The sequence below is a fragment of the Chiloscyllium plagiosum genome, unplaced genomic scaffold, assembly GCF_037043375.1.
Source record: "Chiloscyllium plagiosum isolate Xiang-an unplaced genomic scaffold, Cpla_swu_hap1 HiC_scaffold_37, whole genome shotgun sequence".
Taxonomy (NCBI): domain Eukaryota; kingdom Metazoa; phylum Chordata; class Chondrichthyes; order Orectolobiformes; family Hemiscylliidae; genus Chiloscyllium; species Chiloscyllium plagiosum.
Genome location: NW_028270175.1, coordinates 23,572,159 through 23,588,742, shown reverse-complemented (window position 1 = coordinate 23,588,742; position 16,584 = coordinate 23,572,159). Strand labels below are relative to the sequence as shown.

The window sequence follows — 16,584 nt, the reverse complement described above, 5'->3', positions numbered from 1 at the left end:
GAAGATGAGGGCTTGATGCAGTGATCATTCATTGACAGTAGCATCATTGGTGCTTGGTATAAGCAAGCAGTTCATCTGTGCTCTCAGAGGCAAATGCAGCTTCCGATCATTTGATTTCTGTTCATTTTTGGTCATTTGCAAATTGAAGTGAATGTTTTAACTGATGGGCTATGGTGGGTAATGGGATAAGTATAGCAGCAACTTAGAGAGGAAGGTAAGGTGAGATGTGGTTAAGGACAGATAATCTGTGTATGGCCTGGTGCATAAACAGTGATAGGTGTAGGAATATGCAGAGCATGTGCAAGATAGTGTCAGCCGTGCTCAGGCACCTTCCTCCCACAACCAGAAAAATGCAAAATCTGCCAGCACACCACCCCCCTCACTCCATCCAGGGCCCCAAACCGTCCTTCCAGGTGAAACAGAGGTTCACCTGCCTCTCTTCCAAAACAGTTTACTGCATCAGGTGCTCCCGATGTGGTGTTCTCTACAATGGGGAGACCAAATGTAAAGTTAGGGAATGGTTCGTCATGCTCTTAGCCAGACCCGCAGGAGCCAACCGGATCTCCCAGTCCCCACCCATTTTAATTCCCCTTCCCACTCCCTTTCCAACATGATCATCCTTGGCTTCCTCCATTGCCACAATGAACCAAACCATAAATTGGAGGAACAACCCCTCATCTTCCACCTGGGCAGCCAACTGCCAAGAGGACTCAACATTAAGTTCTCCAATTTCAAATAACCTCCCTTTCCATCCCCTGACTCCCCTCCCAGCCCCTCACCCTCTCTTCCACACCTACCTACCATCAACCGGATTCATTCCTCCCATTGACCAACCAGGTCGCACCCTCTTCCTGTCTTTACATATCCCCACTTCACCACCTTGCCCCTGCCACCCTATTTATCTGCAGCTCCCCTTACACTCACCCCCACCCCTGAAGAAGGGTTACACCCGAAACACCGATTTCTCCACCTCCTGATGCTGCCTGGTTTGCTGTGTTCTTCCAGCCTCCTGCTTGTGCCCCCTTTGTGAGCAGTGTTGGTTTTGCAGCTGCGTCCCTTTACATTGACAGTGAAGGCAACTCTGGACTGCCATTGGCTTAACCAGAGACACAGTAGAGATTCCGAGATGGCACTGGTATTGGGTATACCCTGGTAGTGGCAAATACATCCAGCTACAGTGAGCAGGAGAATTGAGCTAGCATCGGATGCCATGGGGTGTGGGAGACAGTTAATGAGGTGTGCTTGGGATGATTGTGTGAGAAAACCTGCTAGCTCTCGCAGAGAGAAACCCTCTCAGAACATCAATGGAAATGACACATCCGGAATTTGATCAAAGTCAGCCTCATGAGTGTTTTTTTGAGAAAGGTGGATATGAATGTCAATTTAGAGCAGACGTGTCATAATGTACCTCACTCGGGCTGAACATGTGATGCAAATACAAACCAGATGCTGCTCATAGCAAATCAATCTTAACCTTTACAAACAATTCAGGAATCAAAGCCAAGGGAGAATAACAATCACAGATGCTTGAGAAGCTGGAAAGACAAAGAATGTGGAGGACCAGAAATAACAAGTTACAGGAAGAACAAGTTACAGATGCTGGAGATCAGAGTCGAAGAGTGTGGTGCTGGAAAAGCACAGCCAGTCAGGCAGTGTCCGAGGAGCAGGAGAGTTGACGTTCCAAGCATAAGCTCTTCATCATGAAACTGATGAAGGTAATACGTTACAGTCCACTGTTGTCTCAGACACTGAGTAACCACTCTGTAACTACCTTCCTTCAAGTTATTCCATATTTTCTGCCTCCCTAGAAACCTCTGTGTTATAACATTCACCAACTTCAACATAAACTAACTTAATGTAAACAAGTTAATCTTAAATAGTTCAACCTTTTGACAGTAAAAGCACACTGGATGTAGTGAATTTGAAACTACTTTTACAATGTAATTTCTTCATTGAACAAGGGAATTTTCCCCTTTACCTTTCCTCATATTTCAGATGGTAGAGGCTGGTGAAGTTGAAGTCAAGCTGCTCCTTTTTGCATTACCTCCAATGACTCATATCCTGTACATAGCACCCCAGATATGGCATAGTATGGTATCTCAGTGGCTAGTGGTGCTGCCTTGCAGTACCAGGGACCTGGGTTCAGCCCCAGCCTTGGGTGACTTTCTGTGTGGAGTTTGCACATTCTCTGTGTGAGTTTCTTCGGGGTGCTCTGGTTTCCTCCCACAGTCCAAAGACTTGCAGGATGGGTAGACTGGTCATAGGAAATATAGGGTTATGGGGATAGGGGATCTGGATCTGGGTGAGGTGATCTTTGGATGATCAGTGTTCATTCAATGGGGCCAAATGGTTCCTTTCCACACTGTAGGGATTCTATGATTCTATAATGTGGCTGTGACCAATTCCCCTAATCCTCACCCCTTTGCGTGCTGGTGTCCATGACTGGATAATATTCAGCCTCCTCATGATAGCCACACAGTAGCTCAGGTAACAACTAAACCTCCATGCACCCTGGTCATGTCCAAGTGGCTCAGTCTTGTGCCATCCTTGTGCCCAGTTTTGGCATAGTGGTCTTCATTAGCACTGAACTCAGATACTGAGTATTTTCTGACCCCCATTGAATCAGAAGACACTGCTACTGTGAGGTTGCCAACCAACCTGGAGTTTCCAGAAATTTAAGATCAATTTTTTTTCCCTTAGTGAATCATAGAGATGTACAGCATGGAAACAGACCCTTCGGTCCAACCCGTCAATGCCGACCAGATATCCCAACCCAAACTAGTCCCACCTGCCAGCACCCGGCCCATATCCTCCAAACCATTCCTATTCATATACCCATCCAAATGCCTCTTAAATGTTGCAATTATACCAGCCTCCACCACTTCCTCTGGCACCTCATTCCATGCACGAACCACCCTCTGTGTGAAAAAGTTGCCCCGTAGGTCTCTTTTATATCTTTCCCCTCTCACCCTAAACCTATGCCCTCTAGTTCTGGACTCCCCATCCCAGGGAAAAGACTTTGCCTATTTATCCTGTCCATGCCCCTCATAATTTTGTAAACCTCTATAAGGTCACCCCTCAGCCTCTGCTCCAGGGAAAACAGCTCCAGCCTGTTCAGCCTCGGACATCAAAAGAAAAATTGTCTTTTCGTTTTTTTTTTGTCTGTTGGTGATAAAAGTCTCGGGTGAGAAATAGGAAAAGTTCTTAAACTGGGTAAGGGCTGGTCATGTGATGAAAAAGGGCTAATGCCCGAAACGTCGATTCTCCTGTTCCCTAGATGCTGCCTGACCTGCTGCGCTTTTCCAGCAACACATTTCCATCTCTGATCTCCAGCATCTGCAGACCTCACTTTCTCCCCATGTGATGAAACTGCCATGATTAAGGCGGATCAAAGTTGGCAATCCCTATCTATTGACATGCCAGCTGCAATGCTGCTGTGGTCTTCTCCATGTTGCCATTCAGCCCGTTGGGGTTAGTCTCACTGGCCCCTGGAGCCCTACTCCTCAGCCTTACTGTTGGGCTCTGCTCTATTGCCTCTCTTTTATTCCCACCCCTCCCCGTACCAAAACAGCTTTCTAAATTATGTCCCCTGTCATGGTTGTCTAAATATAAAACGCCAACATTGGCCTCACAATTACTGATTCACATTTCTTGGCTTTTAGATCTTGATTTTTTTTATTAAGAACAGCAAGTGCTGGCAGTGCACTTTGTAGCTTCTTTATTTTAGGACCAGGTCACGTATTAAAAATAACCTTCATGATAAATAGCTAGTTGTCATGTTGTCTCTTGGACTGTGGCTGCTATTGTTTGTAGCTGTTCTGTGCCAGGGGATTTTCCTCAAGACTTTGTGGGAAAAGGAGAGGAAGACCAACAAGATTCCGGCAAACCAGAGAGCATCTTTCACTGAGTTGATGGTCAGTGCAGGTTGGCCAGCTGCTCACTCTTTACCACTGGGGTGTACACATTAATTAGTCTCAGGGGAGCATTTCTGCGCACGATGTCTGCTACGAGGAGGCAAGGAGTTGACCTTGACCGAGTGTTGCAGACTGGCACAGTCTAAGGTCCAGGACAATGTGCTGAGGGACGCACTAAAGCTTGGGGCAGATGCAGCCAAGGCGCAGTGGGGTAACACCAAGTTAAATGTGGGTCCATTCGCTTATCAGATCCCCAGTGCCTCAAATACATATAAATATAACCTGGCACAAGTAAGAAATGCCTCAAGTTTGTTTTCTGGATAGAGTCAAACTCTAATGTTTGTTTGTTTCTTCATCTGCTACTGTACAGACCCAAACTGTTTTAGAGGATATGTATATGTATAAAACTATTTTTATGAATAAAGTATATTTTTGAAATTAAAACTATTACAATGCTCATCTGTTTTGTACCATCCTCAGCCATTCACTGCCGCTCTTCAGCAACTATCTGTGACATGCATCATCCAACCACCGAGGTAGGCCTAGACCCCTGCTCTTATTTCTTACGTCTTCAAATCCTCTCAAAGATTTACTGCAGAATTCTTGTCCATTAAGAAAAGGTAGCTCATAGCAAACAGGAGCAGGAGCAGGCCATTCAGCCCTTATAGCCTGCTCTGCCATTCATTTTGATCATAACTGATTATCATTTCCATGTTACCCATCTCTCTCCGGATTCTTTGATCCCTCTTGCCCTAAAACCTACAATCTCCTTTTTGAAAACATTCAACCATTTTCTGTGGTAGGAATTCCATAGGCTCACCACACTTACCAGTGAAGAAATTTCTCCTCTCAGTCCTAAATGGCATACCATGTATCCTTAAACTGTGACTCCTGGTTCTAGACTCCCTGGTCATTGGGAACATCCCTCCTGTGTTTACCCTGTCTAGTCCTGACAGAATTTTATAGCATTCTGTGAGATCCTCGCTCATTCTTCTAAACTCCGGTAAATATAGTCCTAATTGATCAAGTCTCTCTTCATACGATAGTCTGGTAAACATTTCTTGCACTCCCTCAAGAGCCAGAACATCCTTTCTCAGATAAAGAGACCAAAACTCCACACAAAACTCTGGGTGTGGTCTCTCCAGAGCCATGTATAATTGCAGCAAAACATCCCTGCTCCTGTACTATGAAGGCCAACATATCATTTGCCGCCTTCACCTCCTGCAACACCTGCATGCTCACTTTCAGTGACTGGTGTATGAAGACAGGCAGATCTCATTGTACCTCCCCCATTCCAATCCATCACCATTCAGGGAGTAATCTGCCTTCCTAGCAAACTGAATAACTTCCATAGTATACATCATCTGCTGTCTATTTTCTCAATCACTCATGTTCACCACAAACTGTCTTTGAAAATCTTTAACAAGTTAGTTTTGCGTGGCCTCCTTGGCCTAATGATTCACTTTCCAGCTTTCCTAGGCCTTTCCTCTTTACAACAATAACTCGCATCAACACAGCATCTCCAACACAGTAAAGCTTCCCAATGCCCCATTACCAAACATAACAACCTTCACTCACATAAAGAGATGCTAGGACAGATGTCTGAATGCTGATTCTAAGAGGTAGGCTTTAACGAAGGAGGAGAGCAAGAAATGTTGAGAGGTTTAGGAGGAAATTCCAGAACTTAGTGCCAAAGTAGCAGAATGCTTGTCTGCCAATGCTCAAACATTTAAAATGAGAGCAAGGGATTACAATTGGAATCATATTCCTGAAGGTGATACAGGTTATAGATTCCAGATATATTCCTTGATGCACTTATTAATAATAAAATGATATTTACCACTTCTTAAGCTTCGGAAATTGCTTCCTAATGCTTCCTAACGCTTTGATCCCAATCTTTGCGTAACTTGTTTCAGTTCTCTTGACCAATTCTTCTGTCTGCTTCATTTGTATTATCCCAGCTTTCATCAATTGGTTTTCACTTTGCTACTTTGTGCTTGGACTTCCATTTTGGATTCAATGTGGGTCAAGATTAAGTATGATCAAAGAACAATGTGGGTGGCTGGCAAGAACATTACTAACAGGACAGTCGGTATATGCAGTTCTACACTGCAAACCATTATTGAAGCAGAGCCTGACCATTCTTTTCACAGAGAATTAGTTGGTTGCTTGAGAATGAACATTAAAAGGTAAAGCAGGAAAGGTGGCCTTGGTAGAGAGAACTCTCGTGCATATCTGATGGGTGAACAGTTTTTACACTAGGATTATAATACTAGAATGAAACAGTGTACCTGAGGGCCATTAGAACATAGAACATAGAACATAGAACAATACAGCACAGAACAGGCCCTTCAGCCCACGATGTTGTGCCGAACATTTGTCCTAGCTTAAGCACCTATCCATGTACCTATCCAATTGCCGCTTAAAGGTCACCAATGATTCTGACTCTGCCACTCCCACAGGCAGCACATTCCATGCCCCCACCACTCTCTGGGTAAAGAACCTACCCCTGACATCCCCCCTATACCTTCCACCCTTCACCTTAAATTTATGTCCCCTTGTAACACTCTGTTGTACCCGGGGGAAAAGTCTCTGACTGTCTACTCTATCTACTCCTCTGATCATCTTATAAACCTCTATCAAGTCACCTGTCATCCTTCGCCATTCCAATGAGAAAAGGCCTAGCACTCTCAACCTATCCTCTTACAACCTATTCTCCATTCCAGGCAACATCCTGGTAAATCTCCTCTGCACCCTCTCCAAGCTTCCACATCTTTCCTAAAATGAGGCGACCAGAGCTGCACACAGTACTCCAAATGTGGCCTTACCAAGGTCCTGTACAGCTGCAACATCACCTCACGACTCTTGAATTCAATCCCTCTGCTAATGAACGGTAATATACCATAGGCCTTCTTACAAGCTCTATCCATCTGAGTGGCAACTTTCAAAGAGCTATGAACATAGACCCCAAGATCCCGCTGCTCCTCCACCTTACTAAGAACCCTACTGTTAACCCTGTATTCCACATTCTTACTCGTCCTTCCAACATGGACAACCTCACACTTGACAGGGTTGAACTCCATCTGCCACTCCTCAGCCCAGCTCTGCATCATATCTAAGTCCCTTTGCAGCTGACAACAGCCCTCCTCACTATCCACAACTCCACCAATCTTCGTATCGTCTGCAAATTTACTGACCCACCCTTCGACTCCCTCTTCCAAGTCATTAATAAACATTACAAACAGCAGAGGACCCAGAACTGATCCCTGCGGAACTCCACTTGTAACTGGGCTCCAGGTTGAATATTTACCATCTACCACCACTCTCTAACTTCGACCAGTTAGCCAGTTCTCTATCCAATTGGCCAAATTTCCCACTATCCCATGCCTCCTGACTTTCCACATAAGCCTACCATGGGGAATCTTATCAAATGCCTTACTAAAATCCATGTACACTACATCCACTGCTCTACCCTTATCCAAATGCTTGGTCACCTCCTCAAAGAATTCAATAAGACTTGTAAGGCAAGACCTACCCCTCACAAATCTGGGCTGGTTGTCCCTAATCAAGCAGTGTCTTTCCAGATACTCATAAATCCTATCCCTCAGTACCCTTTCCATTACATTGCCTACCACCGAAGTAAGACTAACTGGCCTGGGGTTATCCCTATTCCCTTTTTTGAACAGGGGCACAAAATTCGCCACTCTCCAGTCCCCTGGTACCACCCCCGTTGACAGTGAAGACGAAAAGATCTTTGCCAACAGCTTTGCAATTTCCTCTCTTGCTTCCCACATAATCCTAGGATATATCCCGTCAGGCCTGGGGGACTTGTCTATCCTCAAGTTTTTCAAAATGCCCAACACATCTTCCTTCCTAACAAGTATCTCCTCTAGCTTACCAGTCTGTTTCATACTCTCCTCTTCAACAATACGGTCCCTCTCATTTGTAAATACTGAAAAGTACTCATTCAAGACCTCTCCTATCTCTTCCGACTCAATACACAGTCTCCCACTACTGTCCTTGATCGGACCTACCCTCGTTCTCGTCATTTTCATGTTTCTCACATACTCATAAAAGGCCTTGGGGTTATCCTTGATCCTACCCGCCAAAGACTTTTCATGCCCTCTCTTAGCTCTCCTAATCCCTTTCTTCAGCTCCCTCCTGGCTATCCTGTATCCCTCCAACACTCTGTCTGAACCTTGTTTCCACAACCTTATGTAAGCCTCCTTCTTCCTCTTTACAAGACATTCAAACTCCCTCGTCAACCAAGGTTCCCTCACACGACCATCTCTTTCCTACCTGACAGGTACATACATATCAAGGACACGTTGTATCTGTTCCTTGAAAAAGTTCCACATTTCCACGACATCCTTCCCTGACAGCCTATGCTCCCAACTTATGCTCCTCAGATCCTGTCTTACAGCATCGTAATTACCCTTCCCCCAATTGTAAAACCTACCCTGTTGCATGCACCTATCTCTCTCCATAACCAAGGTGAAAGTCACAGAATTATGGTCACCATCACCAAAATGCTCACCCACGAACAAGCCCATCACTTGTCCCAGTTCGTTACCAAGTACCAAATCCAATATGGCCTCCCCTCTGGTCGGACAATCTACATACTGAGTTAGAAAAGCTTCCTGGACACACTGCACAAACACCGCCCCATCCAATCTACTTGATCTAAAGAGCTTCCAATCAATATTTGGGAAGTTGAAATCGCCCATGACTACTACCCTGTGGCTTCTGCACCTTTCCAAAATCTGTTTCCCAATCTGTTTCTCCACATCTCTGCTGCTATTGGGGGACCTATAGTAAACACCCAACAAGGTGACTCTCCTTTCCTATTTCTGACTTCAGCCCATACTACCTCCAAAGGCAGATCCCCCTCAAACTGCCTTTCTGCAACCATTATACCATTTCTAATTAGCAACGCCACCCCCCCTCCTTTTTTACCACCCTCCCTAATCTTACTGAAACATCTGTAACCAGGAACGTCCAACAACCATTCCTGTCCCTCTTCTATCCACGTTTCCGTGATGGCCACAACATCGTAGTCCCAAGTACTGATCCACGCCTTAAGTTCACCCACCTTATTTCTGATACTCCTTGTGTTGAAGTATACACACTTGAACCTATCTCTGTGTCTGCAAGTATTCCCTGTCAGTGCTACCTTCTCCACAGCCTTCCTACATTCTTCGACATCCTGAAAAACAGCTAACCTATTTGCTGGACTACAAGTCCAGATCCCATCCCCCTGCCAAATTAGTTTAACCCCCCCCAAAGAGTGCTAGTAAATCTACCTCCCAGGATATTGGTGCCCTTCTGGTTCAGGTGCAACCCGTCCTGCTTGTACAGGTCCCACCTTCCCCAGAATGCAGTCCAATTGTCCAAATGCCTGAAGCCCTCCCTCCTACACCATCCTTGCAGCCACGTGTTCAACTGCACTCTCTCCCTATTCCTTGCCTCACTGTCACGTGGCACCGGCAACAACCCAGAGATGACGACTCTGTCCGTCCTAGCTTTTAGCTTCCAGCCTAACTCCCTGAGCTCCTGAATGACCTCCCCACCCCTCTTCCTACCTATGTCGCTGGTGCCAATGTGCACCACGACTTCTTGCTGCACACCCTCCCCCTTAAGGATTCTGAAGACACGGTCCGAGATGTCTCGGACCCTGGCACCCGGGAGGCAACAACCATCCGAGAGTCTCGCCCTGGTCCACAGAAATGCCTGTCTGTCCCTCTAACTATAGAGTCTCCTATAACTAGCGCTCTCCTCCTCTCCACCTTTCCCTTCTGAGCCTCAGAGCCGGACCTCGTGCCAGAGACCCGGTCACTGCAGCTTATCCCTGCTAGGCCATCCCCCCCAACAGTATCCAAAGCGGTATTCTTATTGTTGAGGGGAACGACCACAGGGGATCCCTGCACTGCCTGCTTCCTCCCCTTCCCACCTCTAACTGTTACCCAGCTACCTCTGTTCTCTGGCGTAACTATGTCCGTGTAGCTTCTATCTATCACCCTCTCAGCCTCTCAAATAATCCTCAGTTCATCCAACTCCAGCTCCAGTTCCCTCACGCAGTCTGTGAGGAGCTTGAGCTGGCCGCACTTCCTGCAGATGAAGTCAGCAGGAGCAGGTCACCCCTACCTCAAACATCCTGCAGGAGGAACATTCCACTGCCTGCGCTGCCATAACTCTACACTTAGTCTCCAAAACAAGAACACTAAGTAGCTTACCTGTTCAGCCGACTGAGTCCTTTTTTTTAGGTTAGAGGAGGAGGGAGGGTGGGAGACATTACACGTGTAGTGTCCCGGGTTCCTTCTCCACTCAAATAACAATCACTTACCTTCCCAACCAGCTCTGCGCTCCGACTTCACTTCCGCCCAGCTCCCGCCGCTCTCTGCTGCAAAAAGGGCCCATTATGCCTGTTCTGGCTCTATTACAGAGTTATCCATTTAATTCTGTTGCTCTGTGCCTTCCAAAATCCCAGCGATTGTTCTTTTTCACCAGGGGAGCAGGAGTAGGCTATTCAGTCCATCAAGTTTGCTTCACCATTCAACGAAATCATGGCTGACCTGACAGCCTTTAACTCCACTTTCTCGCCTTTTCCCCATAATCCTTAATTTCCTGACTAATTAAAAATGTCTATTTCAGCCTTGAAGATACTCAATGATGCAACCCCAACAGCCTTCTGAAAGAATTCCACAGATTCACAAGTTCTGAGAGAAGAAATTTCTCATCTGTGTCTTAAATGGGTGACTCGTATTCTGAGATGATACTCTCTGGCACTAGACTCTCCCACAAAGGGAAACAGCCTTTCCACACCTACCTTGTTAAATCCACTAAGAATCCTGTATGTTTCAATAAGGTCTCCTCTCATTCCTCTAACCTCCAATAAGTACCTCCAATTCAACAACCTACTTAATCTATCTCATAAGGCAATCTCTCCATATCTGGAATTAGCCAGGTGAACCTTCTCTGGACTGCCTCCAATGCCAGTGAATATGCCAGTATTCAAGTCAATATCTTTTTTTTTCTGTGTTTAAACCAGGATAAAGCAGTCAACTGGATTGGCATCCCATTGACTGCCTTAAACAGTCACACCTTTCACCTCCAATGGTCAGCTTGTGCTATCTGTGCAGCAACTCACCAACCCTCAGACAAGAGTGTGAGAGGCAAGGTGATACTGTCCCCTCCAAGCCATACAAACTGTTCGCTGTTTCATTGATTAAAATCATGGTATGCCGTTCATACAACAATATAGGTTTTTTTCTATTTGTAAACAGGAATTGGGCATCACTGGCTAGGGCCAACATTTATTGCCATCTCTAATTGCCCAGAGAGTAGTTAACAGACAACCACATTGCTGAGGGTTTGGAGTCACATGAAGGCCAAACTAAGTGGTAATGGCAGTTTCCTTCCCTGAAGGACATTAGTGAACCAGATGCATTTTTCTGACAAGTAACACTGGTACCATGTTGACTCTTCATTCTAGATTTTTAATTTAATCCAAATTCTATAATCTGCCATGGCAGGATTCAAACTCAAATCATTACTGAGATCTCTGGGTTAATAGTCCAGCGATAATACTATTAGGCCATCACCTCCTCTTGTGCACCAATGCCATGTGGACAAGAGCAGTTCAAAGTAGATAGCTCACCACTCAGGGTTGTTTGGGGAATAAAACATGAATAAACTAAAATATCCTGATGAAACTGAGACAAATCCTGGAATGGTCGCAGTGCACGAGAAAGCTGTTGCTCTGGTGCAGCCCTCTACTGGAACAAACTAGCTCATCTCACACACCTTACCCTTTCCCAGCAACTTAGGAAGCCAAGAATGTGCTGCTTAGAATAGTCTTTGACAATCCCTTCCACTGTATTACCCTCCTCACAGATAATGCAAGAACATTACAATTGCCATGTTCCAAACGAGTCGAGATGTCACTTGCTTCTGATGATAGTTATCTGGTTTCCTATCTCTCTCTCTCGCCCTGCTCTTCTAGTCCAAGGATCAAACAGATGTTAAATTCAAAGCTTCCCTGAGGCCCCATGGATTCAGATTTTTTAAAGTTGTTTGTTTGTGTACACAGCTGGTCTGAATGGAATGCTCCAATGTTTGTGTGATAGCCTGGCCAGCCCATTGGAACATCTGGTTAAGCAATAATGGGCTTTGAAGGATCTGTTAATGTTTGTTCATGGAGAGCCCTTCATGAGTCTTGACATAACCTCTCTGTAGTGTGACTGTTTATTGAAAATGAAAGAGGGTGAAGGAGATGAATGCATGTGTTTGATGCTCTGAGAGCCTCCTGAACAGAGGGCTTGAATCATGCGGAAAATATTCTTATGATAGTGCATTCCATTTACAATAAACTAATTTACATGACATCTAACTGCAAAAACAGCTCTGCATCTTAGTGTTAAAGAGTCATATAGCATGGAAACAGACCCTTTGGTCCAACTCGTCAATACTGACCAAGTTTCCCAAACTGAACTACTCCCACTTGCCTGCGTTGGCCCATATTCCTTTAAACCTTTTCTATTCGTGTGCCTGTCCAAATGTCTTTTAAATGTTGGAATTGTGCCTGCATCTACCACTTCCTCTGGCAGTTCATCCCACATACAAACCACCCTCTGTGTGAAAATGTTGCCCCTCAAGTCCCTTTTAAATCTTTTCCCTCTCACCTTAAACCTACACCCTCTACTTTTGAAATTCCCCACCCTCGGGAAAAGACCTTTGCTATTCATCTTATCTATGCATGATTTTATGAACCTCTATAAGGTCACCCATCAATCTCCTACACTCCAGGGAAAAAGATCCTAGCTTATCCAAACTCCTCTGTTAACTCAAACCCAATGACATCCTTATAAATCTTTTCAGCATCCTTTCTACCCTTCCTATTGCAGGGCAACCAGAACTATACGCAGTGTTCCAGAAGTGGCCTCACCAATGTCTTGTACAACCACAACATGACATCTCAACTCTTATACACAATAGGCCGAGCAATGAAAGCAAGTGTGCCAAATGCCTTCTTCGCCACCCTGTCTACCTGTGATGCTTTTTTCAAGGAACCATATACCTGAACTCTTAAGTGCCTCTGTTCAACAACACTACCCAAGGTCCTACCATTAACCATGTAACTTATTCATCTTACCAAAATGCAACACCTTACATTTAGCTAAATTAAATTCTATCTGCTACTCCTCAGCTCATTAGCATAGTTGATCAAGAGGTTGCTTTATTCCTGATGAAGGGCTTTTGCCCGAAACGTCGATTTTGTCTGTCCTCGGATTTTGCCTGTCCTTGGATGCTGCCTGAATTGCTGTGCTCTTCCAGCACCACTAATCCAGAAGATAGTTGATCAAGATCCCATTATAATCTTAGATAACCTTCTTCACTGTCCACAATATCACCAATTTTGGTGTCATCTGCAAACCTACTCACCATGCTTCCTATATTCTCAGCTATATCATTTATATAAATAACAAACAACAGGACAGAGCACCGAATCTCGCAGAAAACCATTGGTTACAGGCCTCCTGTCCAAAAAACAACCCTCCACTACCACATTCTGTCCCCTACCTTCAAGCCAACCTTTCTATCCAAGTGGCAAGCTCTCTCTGGATCCCATGTGATCTAACTTTACTAACCAATCTACCAAGCTGAACTCTGTCCAAGGCCTTGCTAAAATCCATGTAGACAACCAGGCAGCATCCGAGGAGTAGGAGAGTCGACGTTGAAGAGCTTATGCTCACAATGTCGACTCTCCTACCCCTCGGATGCTGCCCGACCGGCTGTGCTTTTCCAGCACCACACGTTTTAACTCTGATTTCCAGCATCTGCAATCCTCACTTTCTCTTCCATGTAAACAACATCTACTGCTCTGCCCTCAACTATCTTCTTGGTCACATCCTCAAAAGCTCATCATCAGTTTGAACCAGAAGCCTCTGGTTCTAGTTCCACCTGCTCCAGAGGAGGGTAATAACATCTCTGAACAGGTTGTTTAGAAAAATAGCACGTACTGGCAAGAGTGTCCTGTGGTGCCAGTGGTAATGTCCTTATCTCTAGGCTGGTGAAGCTTACTCCAGAGCTGTGCAATAACATCTCTGAGGGGGTTGAGTAGGAAAATACCTAAGCAGTGACAACAACTCGAAATCTCAAGCAAAGCTGCAAGACTGTGCACCATCACTATCTCCAAAGGTAATATTGACTCAAGGATCATTTCAGGATGTCCCAATGCACTTCATAGTCAAATGCAGTTCCTTTTTGGGGTATAGTCACTGTTTTGTGTAGGAACAATAATCAGTTAATGTGCAAGGCTCAACAAACAGTAACGTGATCATGGCCTGATAATCTATTGTGGAGAAAGTGAGCACAGCAGATGCTAGAGATCAGAGTCAAAAGGTGTGGTGCTGGAAAAGCACAGCTGGTCAGGCAGCATCCGAGGAGCAGGAGAATCGACGTTTTGGGCATAAGCTCTTCATCCTTTATGCTCGAAACAGCGACTCCCTGCTCCTCGGATCCTGCCTGACTGGCTGTGCTTTTCCAGCAACAATTTTTTGATGCTGATAATCTGTTGTGTTGATCTTGTTCAAGGGGTAAACATGAGGCAGCCCTGGTTACTCAGCAGTGATGGCGGTGGAGGAGGGCCTCTGAGCATGGGGCTCGTCCGCTCTTCATTTCTTTCTTCTTATTCTTATTTTACTTACCTCTTGTTGAAGGGCTCAAAATGTGGTGATGGCATTGGGGATGGTCAGCGAATGCATCGACAGAGTGAGCCTGAAGCGAACTCATGGCAGCGGAGTCAAGTTTGAGCCAATGCGGTCCCCAGGGGCATCGGTGGCGTCTGCATTGGCGAGGTCTGGTGAGGGCATCGGTGGAGGCAAAATGGTGCCAAAGGTGACGCAGTGCAGGGGCCTCATGCCTGGCCACCAGACCCATGTTAGAGCACATAACAAGAAGCACTGTAAAGTGGATCATATTTCTTTATTCTTCTGCTTTTATATTCTATGTTCTGGTTTAGTTTTCTGTGTTTTAAAGCGGAGAGTCACGACACTGTACAACACTTTTCACTGTGTGTTTTCTCACAAAATACAAATGACAATAACTAAATCAAATCAAATCAAGGCAGAAGGCCATTGAGGACCTTTCTCACCCCAGAGAATCAGGACAGAAGTGGACAGTCCCCAGATGGCACCCACCCTCCTGCCCCTTAAGTTCTCCCCTGCCTCCAAGCTCACCTTAGGTGGGATAGCAGGGGCTTTAAACTCTGCCCCTCTCGACCTTCATGCACCTGCTTCAGTAGAACTGTTAGCAATTTAATTCAGTCAATGTGCAACCTGTTTAGAGAGAGGGCAATGAAAGGATAATGCAGGTAAATATACATTTCTTAGCAGCAATGATGGTGCTGTTATGGAACAGTGATACACCAGATACTCTGCCTGACAGCCCCACTCTTTGCCTAAGCAGACAGAAATAGGTTGAATTATTATTTATGTGTCACGGAGACTTCATTCTTGAACTCCACAACATGTCACGGAGACTTCCTCATCAGACCTGTGCTTTCTCAATTGTGTCACACACTTCCACCTTAAACGTCTCTGGAAAGCCTATCTTCTGCACTTCACTGTGCCTTTAGCCTGTTCCCCTAACTCTCCTCCCACATCTTGGCTGCGATCTGAATGACTTCACTTTCTTCCCCGCCCTTTGAAAATATCTTTTGAATGTTTTGTTACATTAAAGGTGAGATTAACATTGGTTCAATCAATTTTCTCTCTTTTCTTTTGTTTAAAGAATCTGCAAGATGTTAAACAAACCAAAATAAATTACCCCAATCTTATGATGTATATCATCCATGTGGCTCTACTTCCTGTTTCCTGTTTAAATGAACATGATTCAAAGCAACTGTTTCTTCCTTTACGACTGGGGATAATGCACAGTTTTGTTTGGGTTCATCTTGAAGGAAAGGTTCATGACCAATATCAAAATCAGAAAAAAGGAGCATGCAAAGATATTGATTGAACAAAGATTGTTGTCCTTTATTTTCTTTAAATGGAATCGCTGGCTAATTGTCTTCCCAATACCAGGTAAATAAACATTGAAGGACAGATCAGACTAATCAATTTGTATTTCTCCTCAACCTGGAACTCAGTTGGTGCATATCAATGTCTTCATCAGTTATTTTTATCAAGACAGTACTCACCAAGGTGACTCTCCCAATTCCTTTTGCCCTGCTGAATGCCTTCCCAGTTAACTACGGAAGGAACAGCTTTCTCTTGCTGGTCGGTGTCAACTGCTACAATGTCTTTACTGAAGACCCCTTTGCCCCACCAATTCAAAGAAAAATGCAGACACAGTTTGTTCGCGTTGTTAATGCTGGGATGGAAAGTTGGGTTCTAAGGGGGCACTGAATGTCCAGGTTAGCCAGAAATGGTGAAGGTTTGCGGTTGGTTCTAATGGTAGAAAATATTTCCAGAGAGTAGTTTACCATGAGGCAAAACGAATGCATCACCATGGAGACAAGCTAAAAACAAGGGGAAGTGGAATTCCAGTCAAGTATTGTCACAAAAGTTCTGCAGCTGCTCCAGGAAAACAGAAACATTTACATTACATGCGGCTCAACTGTTCTGTACCACAGTTCAGAGTTTCTAGGACAATTCAGACAATACTAAGG

The 16,584-nt window shown here is 45.0% G+C and overlaps 1 long non-coding RNA gene across 1 annotated transcript in view; it reads right to left on the bottom strand.

The window, feature by feature from the left end:
- Positions 1-16,317, bottom strand: part of LOC122540308 (uncharacterized) — a 62,247-nt gene extending 45,930 nt beyond the window's left edge. The window contains exons 1-2 of the long non-coding RNA XR_006309264.2: positions 16,114-16,317; positions 15,152-15,250 (exon numbers count right to left, since the gene is read on the bottom strand). This is a non-coding gene — a long non-coding RNA (uncharacterized LOC122540308). The remainder of the gene's footprint in view (positions 1-15,151; positions 15,251-16,113) is intronic.
- Positions 16,318-16,584: the final 267 nt, after the last annotated feature.